The sequence below is a fragment of the Arachis duranensis genome, chromosome 3 (assembly GCF_000817695.3).
Source record: "Arachis duranensis cultivar V14167 chromosome 3, aradu.V14167.gnm2.J7QH, whole genome shotgun sequence".
NCBI lineage: Eukaryota > Viridiplantae > Streptophyta > Magnoliopsida > Fabales > Fabaceae > Arachis > Arachis duranensis.
In genome coordinates this window covers 31,376,066-31,382,070 of record NC_029774.3, presented here as the reverse complement: position 1 = coordinate 31,382,070, position 6,005 = coordinate 31,376,066, and the positions used below count along the sequence as shown (strand labels likewise).

The 6,005-nt window shown below is 27.5% G+C and overlaps 1 protein-coding gene across 1 annotated transcript in view; it reads right to left on the bottom strand.

Moving 5' to 3' along the window:
- The window catches only part of LOC107478521 (probable aminotransferase TAT2), a 13,639-nt gene extending 7,960 nt beyond the window's left edge, over positions 1-5,679 (bottom strand). Inside the window, exon 1 of the mRNA XM_016098653.3 lies at positions 5,532-5,679. The gene's annotated coding sequence lies outside the window, so the exon portion shown is untranslated. The remainder of the gene's footprint in view (positions 1-5,531) is intronic.
- Between the last annotated feature and the right edge of the window lie 326 nt (positions 5,680-6,005).

Here is a 6,005-nt window from a genome sequence, read left to right as displayed (position 1 = left end):
TTAAAATGACAAAATTTATATTAAATTTTAAATTATTTTTTATGATATGATATATAATTTTAAAAATATTTATATAATATTTTATAAAATTTAACATAAAATTAAACTAAAACCAGAGATATTCCATCCTTGAAGGTGTGTTATTGTTCATCGTGTTGCATACGTGGCTAAGAATTGCACACTACGATTCAGTAATGCATGAGAAAAATCAACTTGCACGACCCAGTTCAAGTAAGATTGAAAATAACAAAAACACTTGCATATATCTTTTGATTCGTTTATCCTGGACAATCTCTGATTTCGCAAGTTGATTATAGCGGACGCGTAGATGCAATGCATGTGTGAGGATTTTACTTGAAAAATAAAATGATGTATTTTTCATTTCCAGTAAATATTTTATGTTTTAATTAAGATATTGAAAATTGTTTTAAATATTTTTTCTTATTATAAATTAAATCATTTACTCACTCAAAAATATATCTTTCTGACAGTTATGACATTCATAATTAAAAATAGAACAAAATTATAAAATTAATTAAAGATAGAAAATTAGTTTGAAGTTTGATATAATTAAAATAATATTTATCAACATCTTGGTAAAGTTTGACTGTAATAAGCAAATAAATAATATTTTCAAGCTTAAAACTAAAATATATTATTAGTGGATCCAATTAGTCGGTACTATGTACTAACATAAGTCAGTACAAATAGATAAGATTTCTGTGTTCCTTATTTTGTGTGATTTTAGAAAGTAAAACGTGTTATTATTATGATTTCATGTTTAATTTTAAGAGATTTTGTAATAAAAAAATCAATTACATTACTTTTGAGGTACATTTGAATAAAGTGTTTTAAAATTTAGCGAATTTCAAACACATGAAAATTTATGTTTCAATTAAATTTTATTCACCTTAAACATTTTTAGTTTGGATGAAGTAATAATTGTGTTACTTGCATAAATATTTTTTCTTCTTTGTTGGTTTTGGCAAACGTTAGTGTTACAAAATATAAATTCTTTCACAAAATATTTTATTATAAAATAATAAAACGTATGCCATAATATATCTGAGCGTATTCGCCCTTCTTTCTTTGGTAATTTGTGTAAAATTTAGGAGTAAATAGTCAAATTAGTTCCTGAAAAATTATCGATCTTTAAATTGATTCTCAAAAAATTAAATAAGTTAAAATTATCTTCGAAAGATTTAAAATTAATTACGTTAGTTTCTTCGTCCACTCTTTATCTATTCTGCTAGTAACGACATTAAATTTTATTTATGTGGCCGTTAGTGTGTCATGTCAAATTGACAGATTACTGTAAAATGATTGATGACAAGATATGTTTAAAAGATTTATGTCAAATTAGTCCTAGAAAAAATAAAACCTAATCTCATAAATTTTTTGCTATAAACTTTTGGCCCAATACACAAACCCACTTATCCACCCATACTTTTCACCCACCCGACCTGCCTTCTAACCCAGCTAAAGAGATGTGTGCCATCTCCATTCTCCTCCTCTCTAAAACTCCAGGATCATGTCGTGCCGCACGAACCACTGCTCTCCTCTCTTTGGTTTAAACGCCAGCATACTTATCTCTACAAACCTACATTCGCTTCTTCTAACTTTTATTGTCATCACCACTTCACTTTTCTTTGCCGAAGTGACGTTTCTCGGATTGAGTTATCGCCATCTGAATTCGAATTCCAACAAAAAAAGATTGGCCAGAGATCCTCTTCAAATTGGTTCCCTCCATACAAATGGCGATGGTAGATGGCGGTTAACTTTGCGAGCTCGATGGAGCAGTGTGCATCTTTTTCTTTCCCCTTTAGGGTTTTACAGAATTAACTTTGACTCCATTTTTTCTTCCTAACTACCGTCGTCATTAGTGACCATGCACCGTATCCCGCAATGGCACCATTTTCTATCACGAATTTTAATTTCTCGTCCTACACTCTAAATTATCACACCAACATAGTACGCTTTTTATCACTTGATTTTATCGTTGAGATTCTAGACCCAATCTATTATGAGTTCTCAGGTTTTCAATTCAATGGATTCGTGTCAAAATCTCTATCTCAATGGGCATATCAAACCTATCACGGCAAAGAATAAATCCTAATCCCCTCTTTGCTTGACCAACATTTTTGCGAAACTGTCACCTTCAACTTAAAAACAATGTCGTCGTCGGTTTGCACTAATGGCGCCATTCAATGCTTATTCTTTGTGGAGATGAGAACCAAAGAAGAAGGATGGGATTAGAGAAGTTTTGTTCTAAGAAGAGGATGAAATGGAATGAAATGGAATGAAAGAGAGTGAGACAATGAAGCATTGTGAAAGGATGACTCAAACTAAACGATGTCGTTTCGCTTTTGCTGACATGTCACAGTAACGGCTGCATAAGCAAATGGTAATGTCGTTGGTGATATAATAGACAGAAAGACTAATGTGATAAATTTTAAATCTTTTGGGGATGATTTTGATTAATTTAATCTTTTGGGGATCAATTTAGAGATCGAATGATCTTTTAGGGATCAATTTGACTATTTACTCTAAAGTCTAGACTATTTATCTATAAAAAATAATTATAAATTATGGTGATATTTTTGTCTATGTGGCCTAAATACATGCACACTCCATAGTGCATCTCGCTAAGAATAGGGGTGGTAATTTATATTCTATCCGCAAAAACTCAAGTCGATCCAATCTGATTGAGTAGGATTATCAATTTGATCTGCAGTTGATAGAGTGCGAGTAGAATTTTTGTGCGAGACGGGTAGAATACAGGTTGAGTCTCAATTCAACTCGACCAAATTATATATGTATATGTTATATATTTATAAAAATATGTTTCAAGTGGATGTTGAACCAAAGATCTATTACTAAATACAAAAGATCCTTAACTGCTAAGAAAATATCATTAATTGATAATTTAATATATTTTTTACATAAAAATCAATTCTATTTTAAATTATCATCAAGTTATATAATAATGTTGTATCTTTTTAATAACTCACAAATAGAGTCAGGTATCCACGAGTTAAAAAAGGTAAAATTAATGTTGGAATATTCTCAACTCACGAGTAAGATTAGGGAGTGGATCCTCTCAATTGTTAAAAAAAATTGAGAGTGTAAAGTATGATCTTTAACCCTTTATTGTTCTTTCTCTCATATTTATTTTTTGTCCTACTTACAAAATTAATAGTGAAAAATCACATTTTATTCTCTCAATTATTAAAAAAATTGAGAGAATCTATTTCCGTAAGATTATGATTAAATCAAAAACTTACACTATCTTATCCATTGTCACTCCTAACTAAAAACACTTAACTAAATATATTATTTATTTTTCCTAAAGTTTTAAGCCCGACTAAACAAAAAATTAAGGTTATTTTTGTTCAATATATAACAACAAAAATTTGTCCATAATCAAAAGAGATGTGTATTTTAACACCACCTTTTCCTTCTCATTTTTGTCTGTTTTGATTTTTGGAAGTTACAATGTAGAACACGATCTCTTTGTGACAGAAGACAGAGTGACAGACATTAGCTATGAGACGTAACCTCGAACGATGAGAAACTTAGAATTTTGTCTCTCTTTGTTGGTATTATAATATGACTAGTTATACCAGTTGGGCTTATACAATATACATACGTACCTACATGTATCTTCGTGGGACACGCAAAATGTAATTTCTTTAGATAATATATCAAAACGATTTTGTTAGAAACCAAAACCTTTTTAAACAACAATCATCTAACAAAATAACGAACAGATAAAAGTTAAGGGATAAAAGGAAAAAATTTTAAAAAATAAACATTGGCGATTTATCCTTTAACAAGTATTATCATGCTTAACTTGAAAGGTCTGTTTCTTATAGGAAAAAAAAAAAGAAACAATAGAAAATGTCTCTATGATACAATATAATAGTAATATTGCCAACTAATTACATATTTCTTTTTATTTGTGTCATTTTAAAAAAATATTATACTACATATATATTAAAATTAGTTACTAAAGTCAACTACTAATATAAAATATATGTCAGAATATAAATAAAGGTTGAAAGTAAATTAAATCACAAATGTATTCATACATAAATACATTAGGTAGCATTTATTTTCGAGCATTTATTTTCGAAGACAAGACACAGAGATATGAACAGCACATCTTTAAAAAGTGTTTAGAAGCAGAGACATAGACATTGAATACATTGTCATCGACACCATTTTTTATAATTTTGTATCCACTATTTTACGAAGGACAATGATAGATACAAGATTTAGAGGAGGGACACTTATTTTTTTATAATTTTTTTTGTCCATAGATATTTTTTATTATTCCACTGTTATCCCTTCTTAGTTTTTCTAATTTGCGTTGTTCTTAGAAACGTACTTTTTTCTCCATGTTCTTTCTCTATTTCTATGTTTTCTTTTTCTAGGTACTCTTTTTTTTATAGAATTTTTTATTGGGTTGAATAATTCATTCCTTCTTATATTCTTACTTCAATATCATTTTAAGATTGTATTATATTATTTGATTTGTAATAAAAATAATAACAAAAATAATTAATCTTAAAATTTTTGAAAGAAAAATGTTATCAAAGATAAAATTGATCTTTTAAAATACTAAAAATTAATTTATAAGTTGTAATTGATTTTATATAATTTAAAAAAAATCAGTCTTTTGAAAAAAAATTAATTTTTAGATAAAAAAATTTTGATTTTCAAAATAAAAATAAATTTTTATGTGCAAAAACTAATTTTTTTCATGTAAAAATAAATTCTTTTTTAAAACTGATTTTTTATTTAAAATTAATTTAACTTATTAACCTAAACAAAATTTTTTATTAATCGAACTCAGATTTATTTTTTTGTTAATATTAACTATATATATTCCTACATATTAATAATAAACTTAAAAATAAAATAATTATATTTATAAATTTTATTTTAATATAAATATTATTATATATTTTTTATTAAAATTTTTTGTCCTTTCAAATATTTTTTTCGAGTTCTACTCTCATTTTTTATTAAATTAGTTTATACTTGATGCAGAAAATTTCAAATCACATCGTTATTTTAGTCATTTTATATAATATTTTAGTCTTGTTCATGTGTATCCAAATATAATATTGAATATTATATTATATTAGTGTCTTATACATCGTATCAAAACATAATATACAAATAATAATTTTTAATGTTTCTGTCCTATTGTCTCTCCCTCGGTATCATATTCTGTTCTATCTTTAAAAATAAATGCTATTTTAGTAATTGATTTTAGTGGCTGAATGTAACATACGAGTAATTAAAAAATGGTAATAAAAACAAAATTCATGACAAACACATACAGCCTAGAAATGGAATTACATACGGCATAAAAGAAAACAAAAATGAAATAGAAGAAGAAAAATACATGAGAGAAAACAAAATAGATGAAGTATATTGTGTCTATAAATAGAGGGAAAAATTTTCATAATAATATCATCTTAATTTTTTCCGTCGCAAAATATACGCATTTAGAACAGTACCTGGCTATATATAGGCGCCTGGAGATTCCGAGCAAGAAAGTCTTCTTCGAAGTTTCAACGTGCTTTTTGAGAGAATTCCCTATTAATTATATATGGTCTATGGTTTCTGGGAAATCACTTTTGTTTTCATCACCCACTTACTCCCCTCTATCCCCACAATCACACGATTTATTTATTGTTGGGTTGTTACGTCCCAAGTTCTGACACGGAACATGAACACCAATTGTTTACAAGTTTATTAATAAAATAAATATAAAACATAAAAAAGAAAGTGTTATAAGTGATATAACATTACGGAAATTCCATTGGTATATATCTTAATTTCTCTTAAATAAAATCAGATAAGTTTGGTGATTCATCGTCCTATCATATTTGCCATGCATATGATGGTGACCAATTGCACAAGGACGATAGGATATTGCATGATCTTCAACCTAATAAGTGTACTCTACGACACTTTGTCCATCCATGCTA